Source organism: Bos indicus, chromosome 23, assembly GCF_029378745.1.
Source record: "Bos indicus isolate NIAB-ARS_2022 breed Sahiwal x Tharparkar chromosome 23, NIAB-ARS_B.indTharparkar_mat_pri_1.0, whole genome shotgun sequence".
In the NCBI taxonomy this organism is placed as follows: domain Eukaryota; kingdom Metazoa; phylum Chordata; class Mammalia; order Artiodactyla; family Bovidae; genus Bos; species Bos indicus.
The window spans coordinates 422,197-443,160 of record NC_091782.1 but is presented as its reverse complement, the minus strand read 5'-3'; the positions used below and the strand labels follow the sequence as shown (position 1 = coordinate 443,160).

General features: G+C 38.2%; 2 pseudogenes; one reads left to right on the top strand and one right to left on the bottom strand.

Annotated features, from left to right (window-relative positions):
- Positions 1-241: 241 nt before the first annotated feature.
- LOC139178856 (olfactory receptor 4C11-like) lies at positions 242-1,165 on the bottom strand (annotated as a pseudogene).
- Positions 1,166-17,028: 15,863 nt separating this feature from the next.
- LOC139179036 (olfactory receptor 5D13-like) lies at positions 17,029-20,588 on the top strand (annotated as a pseudogene).
- The last annotated feature ends 376 nt before the right edge of the window (positions 20,589-20,964 follow it).

The following is a 20,964-nucleotide window of genomic DNA, read 5'->3' as shown; positions in this document are numbered from 1 at the left end:
TATTTTACTGAGTTTATTTCAACATAAACTTTGACAAGAGAACAAAGTTAAAATTGGTAAGTTTGTTCCATGTAAGAATGAGAAGCCTTAACATTCATCTTACCTGTGAACTAGAAAGAAGTAGCAACTCATATCCTTTTATGAGAGAATATATCATTCCCACAATAAACACATACTATAATATATCTGTACAGACTCAGTCAAACCATGATTCAATAAGTAATCAAGCAAGGCCCTTGATTCATCTTTTGGTTTCTGAGGTAATTCTGACATGCCATAACTTTCTCATGGCATGTTTCACTTCTGCATTCCTCAGTGTGTAGATGAGTGGATTGAGGAAGAGTGTTCCAATAGTATAAAATACCATCACCATTTTGTCCATGGGAAAAGTGGTTGCAGGGTGGGAATACATAAATATACATGGCCCGAAAAATAAGATAACTACAATGACATGGGAAGTGCAAGTGGAGAGAGCTTTTTTCCTCCCTTCTGCGCTGTGGTTTCTTAGTGAATGCAGGATAACAATATATGAGATTATCAGAATTATGAAACTGCTTGTGCAAATGAACCCACTATTAAACACCACAGTAGGTTCATCATATGAATATCCATGCAGGCAAGTTGAAACTGCATATCACAGAAATAGTGATCAACAAAATTGGATTCGCAGAAGGGCAATCTCAAGGCCAGGATAATCTGAGCCATAGAATGTATAAAAGATCCTATTCCGCGAGAACAATCAAGATGATGCAGGCTTTCCAGCTTATGATGGTTGAATAATGCAAAGGCTTGCAAGTGGCTGCATAGTGATCCATGGCCATGAGGACCAGGACAAAGATCTCCATGGAGCCAAAAAATGCAGTGCAAAGACCTGAGTCAGGCACTCACTGTATGATATGATTTTCTTTGCAGACAGATAATCTATAATTAATCTAGGAGCCATGGAATTTGAAAAGCAGGTATCAACCAAGGACAAATAAAATAGGAAGACATACATGGGGCTCCAAAGTGTCCGGCCAAACTTGATGGTCACAATAATAAGCAAATTCCACACCACAGTTCCAAAATAGAAAATGAGGAAGATTACAAACACCATTTTCTGTCTTTCAGTATCCTCTGTCAATCCTAACAGTATGAACTCAGTTACACTGTTATTTTGCAGCATCATTTCACTTGATGAGAGGAAAGCACTGGTTAGAAAAAAAATCTGCAAAGGAGAAAAGGAAAGGTACTAATGAATACAAGGGTTGGAGCCCAAATAATTGTGGGACTGCCACTATTCATTGGGCACTCATTTATCTGCTATGTATTACTTTTACCTGAATGAAAAGAAATGCATAATACTTAATCTATTCCCTAGATTGCATATGAAAATAATAATACAAGAAACAGGAAAACAATGAAAAATAAATTATTCTTCAGACATCATAAGTACACACACAAGCTAGAAGGTGAGACAGAGAGAAAGAAACAATAAACATAAAATTTTAATAATGAATACACAGTAATTTGGTCCAGGCCATCATGTCACTTATTTTAATAGATTGCTTTTGACTAAGTTTACTTTTTATTCTATTTCTCAAACACTTTGAGTTGTTTACAGTTTTAAAGTCAACTCCTATTATTAACATGCAAAATATTTAATTTATAATATGCTGTCAACTTCATTATTTTTCTGAGTCTTTCAATATGCTTTCTTAAGACACAAAGTTTCAGTGAGTCTAAAATGAAGGGGAAAGGTAAGTAGAACATTTGCCATAAATCAGCACTATTTCAAATTTCAGGTTAAAATCAAGGAATTAGATTCACCAGGAATTTAGAAAAAGAAACTCAAGAAGCTGCAAGTCGTACCTGAAACACTTCATTAACATTTTTGTGATACATGTCTTGAAAGTTCCGTGCTCTCATCTTATGTAAGAGAATATGGAAATTAAAAGGCAATTATTATTTATCAGATCAGATCAGTTGCTCAGTCATGTCCAACTCTTTGCAACCCCATGAATCACAGTACGCCAGGCCTCCCTGTCCATCACCAACTCCTGGAGTTCACTCACACTCATGTCCATAGAGTCAGTGATGCCATCCAGCCATCTCATCCTCTGTCGTCCCCTTCTCCTCTTGCCCCCAATCGCTCCCAGCATCAGAGTCTTTTCCAATGAGTCAACCCTTCACATGAGGTGGCTAAAGTACTGGAGTTTCAGCTTTAGCATCATTCCTTTCAAAGAAATCCCATGGCTGATCTCCTTCAGAATGGATTGGTTGGATCTCCTTGAAGTCCAAGGGACTCTCAAGAGTCTTCTCCAACACCACACTTCAAAAGCATCAATTCTTCAGCGCTCAGCTTTCTTCACAGTCCAACTCTCACATCCATACATGACCACAGGAAAAACCATAGCCTTGACTAGACGAACCTTTGTTGGCAAAGTAATGTCTCTGCTTTTGAATATGCTGTCTAGGTTGGTCATAACTTTCCTTCCAAGGAGTAAGCGTCTTTTAATTTCATGGCTGCAGTCACCATCTGCAGTGATTTTGGAGCCCAGAAAAATAAAATCTGAAACTGTTTCCACTGTTTCCCCATCTATTTCCCAGGAAGTGATAGGACCAGATGTCGTGATCTTCGTTTTCTGAATGTTGAGCTTTAAGCCAACTTTTTCACTCTCCATATCTAGCTAAATGCCAAACACTAGACAAATTGGTTTAAGTCCCCTATATTAGGGCTTCCTGGGTAGCTCAATGGTAGAAAAAAATCTGCATGCTAATGCAAGAGATGCAGGATAAGTGGGTTTAATTCCTGTGTTGGGATGATCCCTTGGAGAAGACAATGCCAAACCACTCCAGTATTCTTGCCTGGAAAATCCCATGGACAGAGGAACCTGGTGAGTTACCTTCATGGGTCAGAGAGTAAGACACAAGTAAGTGAAAGAGCATGCATTCACACTTTATTCTATTTGCTGCTGCTGCTGCTAAGTTGCTTCAGTCGTGTCCGACTCTGTACGACCCCAGAGACAGCAGCCCACGAGGCTCCCCCGTCCCTGGGATTCTCCAGGCAAGAACACTGGAGTGGGTTGCCATTTCCTTCTCCAATGCATGAAAGTGAAAAGTGAAAGGGAAGTCACTCAGTCATGTCCAACTCCTCACGACCCCATGGACTGCAGCCTACCAGGCTCCTCCGTCCATGGGATTCTCCAGGCAGGAGTACTGGAGTGGGGTGCCATTGCCTTCTCCACAATAGCAAATTACAAAATGCCAAACTGGAAAAGTATGTTTGCTACTTATATGCGAGACAAAATCATAATTTTCAAATATAAATGGATTTCATTTTTTAGGCTTCAGTTCAGTTCAGTTCAGTCGCTCAGTCGTGTCCGACTCTGCGGCCCCATGAATCACAGCACGCCAGGCCTCCCTGTCCATCACCAACTCCCGGAGTTCACTCACACTCATGTCCATCGAGTCGGTGAAGCCATCCAGTCATCTCATCCTCTGTCGTCCCCTTCTCCTCCTGTCCCGAATCCCTCCCAGCAGCAGAGTCTTTTCCAATGAGTCAGCTCTTCGCATGAGGTGGCTAACGTACTGGAGTTTCAGCTTTAACATCATTTCTTCCAAAGAACACTCAGGGCTGATCTCCTTTAGAATGGACTGGTTGGATCTCCTTGCAGTCCAAGGGACTCTCAAGAGTCTTCTCCAACACCACACTTCAAAAGCATCAATTCTTTGGCGCTTAGCTTTCTTCACAGTCCAACTCTCACATCCATACATAACCAGAGGAAAAACCATAGCCTTGACTAGACAGACCTTTGCTGGCAAAGTAATGTCTCTGCTTTTCAATATGCTATTTAGGTTGGTCATAACTTTTCTTCCAAGGAATAAGCATCTTTTAATTTCATGGCTGCAGTCACTATCTGCAGTGATTTTGGAGCCCCCAAAAATAAAGTCTGGCACTGTTTCCACTGTTTCCCCATCTATTTCCCATGAAGTGATGGAACCAGATCTTTGTTTTCTGAATGTTGAGCTTTAAGTCAACTTTTTCATTCTCTCTTTTACTTTCATCAAGAGGCTTTTTAGTTCCTCTTCACTTTCCGCCACAAGTGTGGTATCATCTGCATATCTGAGGTTATTGATATTTCTGCCGGCAATCTTGATTCCAGCTTGTGCTTCTTCCAGCCCAGTGTTTATGTGGCAAAATAAATAGTAGGCAAAATAACCCATTTAATAAAAGACTTTTCTCCTTATTAAATATAATTAGGGGCTTCCCTGGTGGCTCAGATGTTAAAATATCTGACCACAATGCAGGAGACCAGGGTTCATTCTGTGGGTGAGGAAGATCCCCTGGAGAAGGGAATACTAACTCTAGTATTCTTGCCTGGGAAATCCCACGGACAGAGGAGTCTGATGGGCCACAGTCCACGGGGTCACAAAAATCAGATAATTAACCACATGAAAACGTTCTAAATTGTATTCACTAGTTAACACATTCAAATTTAATGTCCATTTGGATGATATTTTCACCTATCATTTTTACAAAGTATTCTTTGTGGTGCAAGTCTGTTCACAGAGTGCTGACGAGTTGTGGGTGTTTTTCAGCCTCACTTTTGTAGGAGTGTAATTGGGCACAATCTCTTAAGAGGCTATTTTCACCATCCATAATATTACAGATGCACATAGACATGTATCTGGTAATTTCATTCCCTACAGATACTCTCACTCACAAGGACAATAACTACCACTGCAACACTTTCTATGGTAGCAAAAGATAAAAAAGGACTTAAAACACATCTGAAAGGAGTTTAATGAATAAGAATGGTACTTACAGTAATACCATTAATTGATAGAGTTATTCATAAAAACAAAGCAGATACATAAGCAATGCAATCTAAAGTCTATTTCAAAGTGAAAAGTAAGAGGATAGAATTGTATGCTCGAAAGATGAGTCAATTAAATCAGAGAACATATATTACATCAGATCAGATTAGATCAGATCAATCGCTCAGTCATGTCCGACTCTTTGTGACCCTATGAACTGCAGCATGCCAGGCCTCCCTGTCCATCGCCAACTCTCGGAGTTCTCTCACACTCATGTCCATCGAGTTGGTGATGACATCCAGCCATCTCATTCTCTGTTGTCCCCTTCTCCTCTTGCCCTCAATCCCTCCCAGCATCAGAGTCTTTTCCAATGAGTCAGCTCTTCGCATGAGGTGGCCAAAGTACTAGAGTTCCAGCTTTAGCATCATTCCTTCCAAAGAAATCCCAGGGCTGATCTTCTGAATGGACTGGTTGGATCTCCTTGCAGTCCAAGGGACTCTCAAGAGTCTTCTCCAACACCACACTTCAAAAGCATCAATTCTTCGGCACTCAGCTTTCTTCACAGTCCAACTCTCACATCCATACATGACCAGAGGAAAAACCATAGCCTTGACTAGACAGACCTTTGTTGGCAAAGTAATGTCTCTGCTTTTGAATATACTATCTAGGTTGGTCATAACTTTCCTTCCAAGGAGTAAGAATCTTTTAATTACATACATATGACTATATATTAAAATGTATATTTAGAAGAATGTCAGCAAGAGCATATATTTATATTCTCTGTGTGAGAAAACATTTGCTGGCATCAGCTACATGAGCCACGCCTAATTTTTAAGATATACTCTTTGATAATTTTGAAATACATAATTATCATGTGTTGTATTAAAATATTTATTTTAACTAGTTTCATTCTGGAAAGCATGGAGCTGCAATGATCATGGTTAAATATCATTTCTTATTTTGATGGTGAAAAATTTTTATTCTACAAGTCTCTACTGAATGCCCAAGACTCTGAATCTTCTCAAAAAGATTAAATTTATTCTATTAAAAAATTAATGTTTTTTGAAACTTCATCTTAGTTAATGGACTATTATTCACAGTTGCACATCCTTAAGCCATAATGATTGCCTTCTTATTTAGGCAGGGGTTACAATGATGTTTTGGAGAGAATATAAGACTTGAAAGCATGAGTAGATGCTAAGGCAAGTACAGAGACAGTTATAGAACTCAGTGCTTTTTAATCAAATTGAACGACAGCACACTACATTTAACTAACTGTTTACTTGTCTAATTAGGTGTTTTCCAAGTATACTCTTGTCAAGACTCTTCAACAAGCAAATGAAAAAGATTTTGCTGTTTATATCTATGAAGAATATTATATAAATATTTCTCATCTATATTTATATATTTATACATATATATATAGATTGATAATAGATAGTCACATATGAATAATTCACATAACATTTATATCTGTATAACTATGTAGATACATATGCATACATTAAAATTGCATGCATACAAGTGACACTAGTTGGAATGAAGAAACCAGGAGCATAATTTTTACTCATAAACTACTGAATTTGAACTCTTAGAAAATAGTAGGTGCTTGCCCAATATCTGTTGAATGAATGAAAACATTAAGGAAATCTTCTGTGCATACAGTCTAACAGTGTTTCTCAGTACACTATACTTTGATTGAAGAAAAGGGAAGTCTGCATTCTACTACATCCACCACAAATTATCATATCTATGTAATATATACTTGTTGGGGGCCGGCGTGAGGCACTCTGCCCATGGCAAAGGTCATGAGGAAGGAGGCTCGACATACTCAAAGGCGGGATCGAGTCTCAGGAGTCCCCCTGGAAATTCTCGAGCATCTACCCCCATAACCAGAGCCTGCCTACTTTACTACTTTGTGCTCTCACCTACACCTCTGACTTTACGGGGGCTGTCCCCCACCACCTCTTTCAGAGAAGGAATTAACTTAGAGCTCCAGTTAATAATAATTCCTGGGCATGATAGGAGTGTTTCAACCTACAAACTCCTCTGAAGGTTCTCTAGCCTGCCTGACAGGCTTGTCCCGCCACATGTGATTGCTAACAGCCTCCCAACTGTGAGAGGCACGAGATGCTTTAAACCTTCTAAAAACAGGTTACTTAGAAAAGTTAGAAAACCATTAGTATAAGTATAGTGGGCTGATTAGAAATTGTATTGGTGAAGGGTTTTTCATTTGTTGAGCCAATGTTTGTTGCTAAGACTCTACATCCCCTGCCCTTACACACATTAATGAATATATAGAAGAAATAAGTATTAACCGTTGATATAAATCACATTAGACCTTAGGCTAAGTAAATTCTTTCCTTAACTAAAACCCATTACACCCTCACCCTATAGGAATGTAACTTTATTTGGGTGGCGTCTGTTTTAAGAATAATCACTCTTGGAGAAAAAAGTGTTCTGGTTGACTGACCACTGTCACAAGGAGAGGGTCATAAATTGTCAGCAGTCCCCTCTGGCCAGAAGATGATGTAACACCCCTAAGACCTCTGTATATATTTGTATGAAGCACCTGACTTTAATAAAAGTCAGGACTGCTGTCGCCATGTGACTTTTGTATAACATCTCAGTGTATAAAAACAGACTCTGGCAAAACTAATACAATTATGTAAAGTTAAAAAAAAAAAAAAACAGACTCTGGAAAATAAAGAATTGGGATCAGTTCCTTGAAAGACTGGTCTCCCCATGTCTCTCTCTCTCTCAAATTCTGGCTGAGTCTCCATCTGGAGCGCAGAACCCACCATGCTTACTAATTATGCCTGGGCTTCTAAGATCCGACCAGGGAGGCCTCAGTGTCTCCTCTCCTTCAGGAGAATGGAAGGACGCCTGTGGCCTATGTAAGTGGTGCAAACTTCTTGTCTTGAAGTTTTATTGGTCTTCCACATAAACCAAGCTACTCAGCCTCTTTTATCCACTGAATTTTCCTACTGAGCTATCCTCATTCTATTACTCTTTATATCTCTAATTAATATCTAATTGAAGCTATTGTATCCTGATCCTCGCTGACGCCATCTCCCCTTCGAATACCCTGGATCAGCCGGGGCTGGACCCCGGCATATCCTGAAACTCACAAGCAGATATTCTTTCTATTTGCTGATGTCTCACATCCTCAGTTCTAGTACTCCTACCAAGCAGTGCTCATTTTCTTCAGAAGCTGCTGTGCAAGGCATTTATTTCCATCATCTGACTTTAGAATACAAAACACACCTAGAAATGTTCTAAACTTTCTATTCTTCCATAGCTGTGCTATATGCATTAGACATTCACAGTGTCATTAGTCAGATTCACTTTCTCCAAGTATCATATAAACTGTTACTCTTCTATAAAAGTCATGTTAGCTCTGTAAGAGTTCATGCAGAGGTTAAGATGTTCAGTTGCCCTCTTTTCAGCCCAAGGAAATTTTGAACACCATTTACTCAGCTGAGAATAAAACAAGTCATCCTAAAATTCGGTTTATCTAGCACCAGGGGTTGTTTGATCTCATGAGGAGACTTAGGTCCTCACTTGCACATCAGAAGACAGAGTTGATTCTGGATTCACCCCACACTTTCTGAAATCCACTCCATATAGGATTTTGAATGGGCAAGTGTATCTCTTTTTCCTTCCCAGTAGGAGTATTCACATGTGGATGATGCAAAGCATAAAATTCTGGAGAAGGCCATTCCCTTAAGTGTCCCTTCCCTTCACACACACTGATGAAAATAACCCAAAGGGACACAGGAGCCAAATAAGAGAGCCCCCAATGCCCAGTGTTAGATAAAGGTCAGCAAGAAAATAAACATTGAACTGAGATGTAATGCAAAAATCAAGATATAAATATATGTGAGTTATAATGATCTAAATAATTAAATAATTTAATATATTAAATAATTAAGTGAGAATAGAAGAATTCCAAACAAGTTATGTAGCTATTCTATACTCAAACACTTGAGTGACTTACTTCCAAAGAACACAAAATGGAATGAGGGAAAAAAGTAAATGTACAGGGGCGGGGGTTGGAAATTATGACAAACAGTACCTCAGTTAGGTGATCAGGATTCACAGCACAGTGATAAATCACATTGAGATTATTTACCTGCTGATATGGTATGATTAAAATAGCACTTTCTCTGTGGGTGTTTCTCCAATAACCTATAACCTTGGTCTAATTGTGAGCAAAATACCAGACAAACCCAAATGGAAGGTTTTAATACAAAATGTCTGACTAGTTGTCTTCAAAGCTATCAAGGTCTATCAAGGTCATTCAAAACAAGAAAAGCCAGAGAAATTGTCACTGTCTGGAGGAGCTGAAAAGAACTTGAAAAGTGAATATAATGTGGTTTTTGGATCACATTCTGGAGGAGAAACATGGCATCAATAAAGACTAATGAATCTAGTTAAAGTACAGATTTTAGTTAAAATATGTGTATGGTCTTTAATTAGCTGTGACATATGTAGTGTAATAATATAATCTGATAATAGGAGGAACTGAATGTGAGGTACTTATAAACAACCCTACCACTAGGGTTTCCCTAGTGGCTCAGACAATAAAGAATCAGCCTACAATGTAGGAGAGTTGGGTTTGATCCCTGGATTGGGAAGATCCCCTGAAGAAGGGTATGACTACCCACTCCAGTATTCTGGTCTGGAGAATTCCGTGGACTATACATTGCATGGGGTTGCAAAGAGTTGGACATAGCTGAGCAACTTTCACTTCACTTCACCAGTAAATATTAACCTATTAGAGTAGGTAAAGTTTGTGAGAAATGAATTACTTATTCATCACATCCTCACAATTTATCTGTTGTACCACGAGTACACTTGCTCCTTTTTAACACTGAATAATATTCTATTGACTGTATACCAAATTTTGTTTATCTATTCATGAGATAATGTATACTTTGCTTGCTTAAACATTTGACTCTTCTGAATAATACTGTAAAGAACATGGTTATACAAATTTGGAATAAAAGCTCCTTTCAAGTTCTTTGCCCATTTATTAACTGCATTATTATTAGTTTATTGATTTGCAGAAATTCCTTATATAGTCTGGATATGAACTTATCAGATATGTCTTTGTTTCCTTTCATTTTGTGGGTTGCCTTTTCTCTCTGCCGATTGTATCCTTTGACAAATAAAAGTTTTAAATTATGATACAGTCCTATTTACCTACTTTTTTTTTTCTTCTGCCTTTGTTTTTGGTGTCATTAAAAAACAAACAAACAAACAAAACATTGCCTAATCTAATGGCCTGAATCTTTTCCTCTCTATTTTTTCTGTTTCATGATTTTAGTTCTTATGTTAAGGTCTTTGATCCAGTTGAGTATATTGTGATATGATGAAAGCTAAGGACCTACTTTCATTCTTTTACACATAGACATCTAGTTTTGCCAAGTAAATATGTTGAAAAATTGCTTTTGAAATTGGATGATGTTTGCAGACTTTTAAAGTCATTTAACCATTCAAGTAATGGTTTATTGCTGGCTCTCTTGTCTATTGTTCTATATGCCTGTCTTTATGCCAGCACCACATTGTTTTGATTATTGTGGCTTTACAGTAAGTTTTAGAATCATGAAATGTGAGATATCCAAATTGTCCTCACTTTTCTTGCACCCATTTCTTCTCCCCTTGCAGAATCTATGATGTATACTAGCTGTTTATTTTAAGGCCTGTGTTTTTCTTGTAAGAGTTTTATAGTTTATGCTCTTTCATTCAGAACCTTGTTCACTTTCTGAGTTAATTGCTGTATATAATATGAGGTAAATGTCCAATCCCATAATTTTACTTGTGAATGCCCAGTTGTCCTGGCATCATTTATTTGAAGAAGAATCTATTCTTTCCCCAATGAATATTAAGAGAATCATAACTTCAGAAGCTCCATGATGATGGTGAGGTTCAAGTTGGGAGAAATCAGAGCCCGTATAGGGCACAGCTACCCAGTCAAAATGTATTTTGAATCTTCCACTAGTGAGAAATAAGCTTGTTGTTATTATTGTTCAGTCGCTAAGTTGTGCCTGAGTCTTTGCCACCCCATGGACTGTAGCACACCAGGATTCGCTGCCTTTCACTGTCTCCTGGAGTTTGCTCACACTCATGTCCATTGAGTCAGTGATGCCATCTGACCATCTCATCCTCTGCTGCCCTCTTCTCCAGTACATTTCAATCATTCCCAGTATCAGGTTCTTTTCCAGTGAGTCAGCTCTTCATATCAGGCGGCCAAAGCACTGGACCTACAGCTTCAGCATCAGTCCTTTCAATGAATATTCAGGGTTGATTTCCTTCAGGATTGATTGATTGGACCTTGCTGTCCGAAGGACTCTCAGGAGTCTTCCCCAGCACCACAATTTGAAAGGACAATTCTTCGGCACTTTGTCTTCTTTATGGTCCAACTCTCACATCCATACCTGGCTACTGGAAAAACCATGGCTTTGAATATATGGACTTTTGTTGGCAAAGGTATGTCTCTGGTTTTGAATATGCTGCCTAGTTCTGTCATAACTTTCTTCCCACAGAGCAAGTGTATTTTAATTTAATGGGTGCAGTCACCATAAAGGAATGATTTTTGAGCCCAAAAAGTAAAATCTTTCAATGCTTCCACTTCAGTTCCTCTGCATCAACTTATTATTATTCTTAACCTGTGTCTTTAAATCCAAGATGGATAGTTACCAAAATTAGTGAAAATATCATCCTTTTCATAAACATATATTTTTAGAAAACATATCATCCAAAATTTCTTTTTACATTCAGTAATAAATATAAACATCAGAGAACATTATATATTTGAAAAGCCAATGGAAGATGTTTTCTATCAATAGAATACTAGTGTAAATATAAAATAAACTTTATAGTACAAATATTGTAAAGTACAAAATAAACAGTATAATTAAAGTTTAGCAGCCATATGTTTAGAAACATAAGAATATGTGTGTGTGTGTGTGTGTGTGTGTGTATATATGCACCTTCATAAGAACATTTTTAGACTTAAATATGGATTAAAAAGCAATTTATAGATTCAATGCAATCTCTATCAAGCTACCAACAATATTCTTCACAGAGCTAGAGCAAATAATTTCACAATTTGTATGGAAATACAAAAAACCTCAAATAGGCAAAGCAATCTTGAGAAAGAAGAATGGAACTGGAGGAATCAACCTGCCTGAATTCAGGCTCTACTACAAACCCACAGTCATCAAGACAGTATGGTACTGGCACAAAGACAGAAATATAGACAAATGGAACAAAATAGAAAGCCCAGAGATAAACCCATGCACCTATGGACAACTTATCTTTGACAAAGGAGGCAAGAATATACAATGGATTAAAGACAGTCTCTTTAACAAGTGGTGCTGGGAAAATTGGTCAGCCACTTGTAAAAGAATTAAACTAGAGCACTTTCTAACACCATACACAAAAATAAACTCAAAATGGATTAAAGATCTAAATGTAAGACCAGAAACTATAAAACTCCTAGAGGAGAACATAGGCAAAACACTCTCCAACATACATCGCAGCAGGATCCTCTATGACTCACAGTCCAGGTTCGATGCACGATACTGGAGGCTTGGGGCTAGTGCACTGGGATGACCCAGAGGGATGGTATGGGGAGGGAGGAGGGAGGAGGGTTCAGGATGGGGAACACATGTATACCTGTGGAGGATTCACTTTGATATTTGGCAAAACTAATACAATTATGTAAAGTTTAAAAATAAAATAAAATTAAAAAAAAACAGAAAAAAAAAGCAAAAATAAACAAATGGGACCTAATTAAACTTAAAAGCTCCTGCACAACAAAGGAAACTATAAGCAAGGTGAAAAGACAACCTTCAGAATAGGAGAAAATAATAGCAAATGAAGCAACAGACAAACAACTACTCTCAAAAATATACAAGCAACTCCTACAGCTCAACTCCAGAAAAATAAATGACCCAATCAAAAAAATGGGCCAAAGAACTAAATAGATATTTCTCCAAAGAAGACATACAGATGGCTAACAAACACATGAAGAGGTGCTCAACATCACTCATTATCAGAGAAATGCAAGTCAAAACCTCTAAGAGGTACCATTTCACGCCAGTCAGAATGGCTGTGATCCAAAAGTCTACAAGCTATAAATGCTGGAGAGGGTGTGGAGAAAAGGGAACCCTCTTACACTGTTGGTGGGAATGCAAACTAGTACAGCCACTATGGAGAACAGTGTGGAGATTCCTTAAAAAACTGGAAATACAATGGCCTTATGTCCCAGCAATCCCAATGCTGGGCATACACATCGAGGAAACCAGAATTGAAAGAGACATGTGTACCCCAATGTTCATTACAGCACTGTTTCTAATATCAAGGGCATGGAAGCAACCTAGATGTCCATCAGCAGATGAATGGCTAAGAAAACTGTGGTACATATACACAATGGAGTATTGCTCAGCCATTAAAAAGAATACATTTGAATCAGTTTTAATGAGGTGGATGAAACTGGAGCCTATTATACAAAGTGAAGTAAGCCAGAAAGAAAAACATCAATACAGTATACTAACACATATATATGGAATTTAGAAAGATGGTAACAATAACCCTGTATACCCGACAGCAAGAGGCATTGATGTATCAGATCAGATCAGATCAGTCACTCAGTCATGTCTGACTCTTTGCGACCCCATAAATTGCAGCATGCCAGGCCTCCCTGTCCATCACCAACTCCCGGAGTTCACTCAGATTCATGTCCGTCGAGTCAGTGATGCCATCCAGCCATCTCATCCTCTGTCGTCCCCTTCTCCTCTTGTGCCCAATCCCTCCCAGCATCAGAGTCTTTTCCAATGAGTCAACTCTTCACATGAGGTGGCCAAAGTACTGGAGTTTCACTTTAGCATCATTCCTTCCAAAGAAATCCCAGGGCTGATCTCCTTCAGAATGGACTGGTTGGATCTCCTTGAAGTCCAAGGGACTCTCAAGAGTCTTCTCCAACACCACACTTCAAAAGCATCAATTCTTTGGCGCTCAGCTTTCTTCACAGTCCAACTCTCACATCCATACATGACCACTGGAAAAACCATAGCCTTGACTAGATGAACATTTGTTGGCAAAGTAATATCTCTGCTTTTGAATATGCTGTCTAGGTTGGTCATAACTTTCCTTCCAAGGAGTAAGCGTCTTTTAATTTCATGGCTGCAGTCACCATCTGCAGTGATTTTGGAGCCCAGAAAAATAAAATCTGACACTGTTTCCACTGTTTCCCCTGTTCCCCGTCTATTTGCCATGAAGTGATGGGACCAGATGCCATGATCTTCGTTTTCTGAATGTTGAGCTTTAAGCCAACTTTTTCACTCTCCACTTTCATTTTCATCAAGAGGCTTTTGAGTTCCTCTTCACTTTCTGCCTTAAGGGTGGTGTCATCTGCATATCTGAGGTTATTGATATTTCTCCTGGCAATCTTGATTCCAGCTTGTGTTTCTTCCAGTCCAGTGTTTCTCATGATGTACTCTGCATATAAGTTAAATAAATAGGGTGACAATATACAGCCTTGATGAACTCCTTTTCCTGTTTGGAACCAGTCTGTTGTTCCATGTCCAGTTCTAACTGTTGCTTCCTGACCTGCATACAGATTTCTCAATAGGCAGATCAGGTGGTCTGGTATTCCCATCTCTTTCAGAATTTTCCACAGTTTATTGTGATCCACACGGTCAAAGGCTTTGGCATAGTCAATAAAGCAGAAAGAGATGCTTTTCTGGAACTCTCTTGCTTTTTCCATGATCCAGCGGATGTTGGCAATTTGATCTCCGGTTCCTCTGCCTTTTCTAAAACCAGCTTGAACATCAGGAAGTTCACGGTTCACATATTGCTGAAGCCTGGCTTGGAGAATTTTGAGCATTAGTTTACTAGTGTGTGAGATGAGTGCAATTGTGTGGTAGTTTGAGCATTCTTTGGCACTGCCTTTCTTTGGGATTGGAATGGAAACAATTTTTCCAGTCCTGTGGCCACTACTGAGTTTTCCAAATTTGCTGGCATATTGAGTGCAGCACTTTCACAGCATCATCTTTCAGCATTTGGAGTAGCTCAACTGGAATTCCATCACCTCCACTAGCTTTGTTCGTAGTGATGCTTTCTAAGGCCCACTTGACTTCACATTCCAGGATGTCTGGCTCTAGATCAGTGATCACACCATTGTGATTGTCTGGGTCGTGAAGATCTTTTTTGTACCATTCTTCTGTGTATTCTTGCCATCTCATCTTAATATCTTCTGCTTCTTTTAGGTCCATACCATTTCTGTCCTTTATCGAGCCCTTCTTTCATGAAATGTTCCTTTTGTATCTCTGATTTTCTTGAAGAGATCCCTAGTCTTTCCCATTCTGTTGTTTTCCTCTATTTCTTTGCACAGAACAGTCTTTTGGACTCTGTGGGATAGGGACAGGGTGGGATGATTTGGGAGAATGACATTGAAACATATATAATATCATATATGAAATGAGTCGCCAGTCCAGGTTCGATGCATGATATTGGATGCTTGCGGCTGGTGCACTGGGACGACCCAGAGGGATGGCACAGGAAGGGAGGAGGGAGGGGGGTTTAGGATGGGGAATACGTGTATACCTGTGGTGGATTCGTGTTGATATATGGCAGAACCAATACAATGTTGTAAAGTTAAAATAAAATTTAAAAAAAGATAAATCTATTACTGTATAATTTGCCCTTTTGGATTTATGTGTTTTTAAAAATGGTGTTTATTTTTTAAGATTAAATGAGTAAAGTTGATAATACAAATGCCCTAGGCTTTAGGGAAATAATATACAGTCAGTATACCACCTGGGACAGAGTTCAGAGTTAAAATGTAATTATTTGAATTGCAGTCATCAAGGCAGTACTTCAGTTATATTCTCTAGTTTTCACATCCCTAAGGTCATGATCGGAGAAGGCAATGCCAACCCATTCCAGTACTCTTACCTGGAAAATCCCATGGATGGAGGAGACTGGTAGGTTGCAGTCCATGGGGTTGCTAAGAGTCGGACATGACTGAAAGTCTTCACTTTCACTTTTCACTTTCATGCATTGGAGAAGGAAATGTCAACCCACTCCAGTGTTCTTGCCTGGAGAACCCCAGGGATGGGGGAGCCTTGTGGGCTGCTGTCTATAGGGTCGCACAGAGTCCCACACAACTGAAGTGACTAGCAGCAAGGTCATGCTGGCATATATTTGTGATAAAGTTTCGTGCCAGGATTTACTTTTCAGGCTTGATTTTATCTTTGGTATCTCTGAGTTTTCTTAACAGTTTGGAAAATCATAAAATATGAACTAATTAATGAAAAATACTGGACACTTTTACTACCCTTTTCAGGTGTGTTTCTATTAAGTACTAAGCAGCAGCATTGCTGGAGTTCATTAATTTTAGCAAAGAGTTCTTCATTAATTGACTCATTCAAGTTCTTCTGTATTTAGGTGAGTTGACTTTTACAAAGATCCAGTAATCTTTGTAGGAGACAGACACGTGTGTAGAACAAAGTGTCCACAAAGAACCACTTTTTGGCTGAGAAGGTTTATGGAGTTATATTACAATTCTTTCTTTCAAATAATTTGTATCCTAGTTTTCTCATTGGGTATTCACCATAAAGTCAGAAATGGAGAATTCTCCTTTTGGCAAAAGGGAGAATTATAATAAAGTGGGCCTTGTCTTCAAGATTTTCCTGTAATTTTCTAGAAATAAAGTGACAGTAACAACCATATTTATAAATAATGGGAATATAACCTACAGTAATTGTGAGTGATAAATATGAAAGTTTGTCTGTATACAGAGGGGATGAAACAATGAGTTTCATTGTTTCATAGATGGTAAAATAAAGCAAACATCATAAGAAAGAATAAAACGGGGAAATAAATCATAAAGAAATAGGCATGTACTATATAGCAGAGGTTGATAAATCCATCTTCACTAAAGAAGGTGTATTAAGTGATAATGAGGTTGAATTTATACATCCAAGAAGTTTTTGGAAAAGTCATACTGAATAACGTTAATGTTATACATTTGCTATTAACATTTATTTGAAATCTGAAAATCACTGTTATGTTAAACAATCAAGTAAAATTATTCTCATAATCTTGCATGGAACATTTTAAATTGAAGGAATGTGTCTGGAATAATATAGTCATAATCAATCTTTGCAGTGCTGAGACCTTACAAAGTATTGTTACAGAGGATCTGTTGTGGACATGGTCTTTGGAAGATATCTTTCTTACAAGTTCATCATGCGGGAATCAGAGAAAGCTATAGTGTGGTGAGAAAACCTAGAGGAAAATAAGGAACTATGCATTTTAAACCAAGTGTTCTAATGAAATTCTACAGTGTTTCTACTTTGTGGCTTCTAGAAGAAGGGATTTCTACATTGTCTTCCCCAATGTGTCTACCAGTTGATAAATGTCCATGCTTGTGCTGGATTTTCACAAACATATCAGGTGTTTGAAATAATAACAATTATTCATAATTCTAATACATAAAAAGGTAAATATCTGTTCTACCATGTCTTACAGCATTTGAATTCATTATTGAAGTATCTAGTTCCAATCTAGTGATTTAAAATTTATATTAATAGTCTTATCTTACTATAGAGGAAATGCATTGTGATCAGTAATAATCAAGAAATATCCTGGTGTCCCATTTGAAATAGGAGTTTTCCAGCCACTTTTCTTTGGAAGAACTAAAAACAATTCATAATGGCAGAATATATATTTGATTCATTCTGAAGCCTATATGCTTTCTCCAGTAATTTCACAGTCTGATATTTGTCACCCAAACTCCAAAATCTGCTACAATGGAAAAAAACAAGAGTTTTCTGTTCAATATTGTTTCAACTATTATCACAGGAAACAGAGCACATATTTTGTTTTGAAACTTCTGATGAATAATACAATTGGCGAAAGGCAATGCCAAAGAATGCTCAAACTACCGCACAATTGCACTTATCTCACATGCTAGTAAAGTAATGCTCAATATTCTCCAAGCCAGGCTTCAGCAATACGTGAACCGTGAACTGCCTGATGTTCAAGCTGGTTTTAGAAAACACAGATGGACCAGAGACCAAATTGCCCAACATTCACTGGATCATGGAGAAAGCAAGAGAGTTCCAGAAAAGCATCTCTGCTTTATTGACTATGCCAAAGACTTTGACTGTGTGGATCACAATAAACTGTGGAAAATTCTGAAAGAGATGGGAATACCAGACCACCTGATCTGCCTCTTGAGAAATCTGTATGCAGGTCAGGAAGCAAGTTAGAACTGGACATAGAACAACAGACTGGTTCCAAACAGGAAAAGGAGTTCATCAAGGCTGTATATTGTCACCCTGTTTATTTAACTTATATGCAGAGTACATCATGAGAAATGCTGGACTGGAAGAAACACAAGCTGGAATCAAGATTGCCAGGAGAAATATCAATAACCTCAGATATGCAGATGACACCACCCTTAAGGCAGAAAGTGAAGAGGAACTCAAAAGCCTCTTAATGAAAGTGAAAATGGAGAGTGAAAAAGTTGGCTTAAAGCTCAACATTCAGAAAACGAAGATCATGGCATCTGGTCCCATCACTTCATGGCAAATAGATGAGGAAACAGCGTCAGACTTTACTTTTTGGGCTCCAATATCATTGCAGATGGTGACTGCAGCCATGAAATTAAAAGATGCTTACTCCTTGGAAGGAAAGTTATGACCAACCTAGACAGCATATTCAAAAGCAGAGACATTACTTTGCCAACAAAGGTCCGTCTAGTCAAGGCTATGGTTTTTCCTCTGGTCATGTATGGATGTGAGAGTTGGACTGTGAAGAAGGCTGAGTGCCAAAGAATTGATGCTTTTGAAGTGTGGTGTTGGAGAAGACTCTTGAGAGTCCCTTGGACTTCAAGGAGATCCAACCAGTCCATTCTGAAGGAGATCAGCCCTGGGATTTCTTTGGAGGGAATGATCCTGAAGCTGAAACTCCAGTACTTTGGCCACCTCATGTGAAGAGTTGACTCATTGGAAAAGACTCTGATGCTGGGAGGGATTGGGGGCAGGAGGAGAAGGCGACAACAGAGGATGAGATGGCTGGATGGAATCACTAAGTTGATGGACGTGAGTCTGTGTGAACTCCGGGAGTTGGTGATGGACAGGGAGGCCTGGCATGCTGTGATTCATGGGGTCACGAAGAGTCAGACATGACTGAGCAACTGAACTGAACTGAACTGATGAAGAATACATATAAATTTTTTTTAAATTGATTCAACATAAGTGAAAAAGTTTAGTATGTCTTATAGCATAGATCCATAAAGAGTTGAGAATTTGGAATAACTAGGAATAAGAAAGGAATTGAAAGGAGATAGGACAACCAAGAAAATATTATATTAACTGTTTTGCAGAGATGTTACCATTATACAAATTAGCATATAAGTTAATTGTCTCATAGCTCAGGAGGTGAGGCAGGTAGGAAACTGTGGAACCTAATGACATGTTTTTCTCCAATACATGTAATTGGATTGTCATATCAGGTGTTTTCACAAAGCGCAGAGTCATGCAAAGACAATGTCTTCTGAAAGCAGCTGATAATAATGAATTTTATTATTTGAAATAAATCAGGATCTAATCTGTTTTAGTTCTTTGTTTCTGAAGATCATACAAAATTAAGATTATTATTGGCTGTATAATTGACATATAAGTGAATATTAACATTTGAAATAAAGCAGAAGTATAGCATTACAGAAACACTGTACACAGAGACCCAGTGAGTTTCTCAACACATTTTCTATTCTCTCACCTATTTCAAAGTTTAGTTTTTACTCTTCTGGATCAAAATTGATATTTTGTCCACAGGAACCAAGCAAACCAGAGTGCTGAGGTCACTTTCATTCTCTTGGGCTTCTCAGAATATCCTCAGCTCCAGCTGCCCCTGTTCCTGGTCTTCCTAACTATATACACAGTCACTGTGCTGGGGAACCTAGGCATGATCCTGATCATCAAGTCCAGTTCCAGGCTCCACATGCCCATGTACTACTTTCTCAACTCCTTATCCTTCATTGATGTCTGTTACTCGACAGTAGTTACACCCAAGCTACTAGAAAACTTGGTTGTGGAAGACAGAACCATCTCCTTCACAAGATGTCTCATACAATTCTTCTTTGTCCGGATATTTGTGGTGATAGAGACATTCCTGATGGCAGTGATGGCATATGACCAATTTGTGGCCTTTGTAACCCTCTTCTCCATGCTGTTGTGATGTCCCAGAAGCTTTGTTCCTTGTTGGTGTCTGCATTATACTCTTGGAGTATAGCCTGTTCCTTAATATACACATACTTTTTATCAACATTATCCTTTTGTGGGACTAAGTTCATAAATAAATTTGTCTGTGAGCATGGGGCCATTGTTGCTGTTTCCTGCTCTGACCCTTACATTAACAAGGAAATCATTTTAGTCTCTGCCACATTCAATGAAGTAAGCAACCTGATGATTATTCTCACCCCCTATGTTTTCATTTTTATCACTGTCTTAAGGATGCTTTCTACTGGGGGGCGCCACAAAGTCTTCACCAGTGCCTCCCACCTGACCACCATTACCATCTTCAAAGGACCATCCTTTTCCTCTACTCTGTTCCTAACTCCAGAAGTTTGTGGTCAAATTGGCTTTGTCTTTTACACAGTGGTCATCCCCATGCTGAACCTAGTAATCTACAGCCTCAGGAACAAAGATGTGAAAGAGTTGGTGAAGTAATTAATCAATATTAAATTGTTCTGTGATAAAATGTAAAGCTAGAAAGATTTTTTGTGAGTAAGAGTTTCTCAATAGCAAATCGAATCATGAACTTATTTTAACCTTGCAATTGACAGGCCAATTTCTGTTCATTCTTTTATTTTATTAAAGTAACTTTATTTTTATTTATTTTTTTAAATTTTATTTTATTTTTAAACTTTACATAATTGTATTAGTTTTGCCAAATATCAAAATGAATCTGCCACAGGTATACATGTGTTTCCCATCCTAAAATTACAAATAAAAATAGAAATAAAAGACTACTTAAACTAAAAGTTTGATACAAACATTGAATTGTAATTTTTTGTGTGTATAATATCTGACCTTGTATTTCTCCTGGTTAAATTTCAGTTTAATTCAAGTCATGTGAACT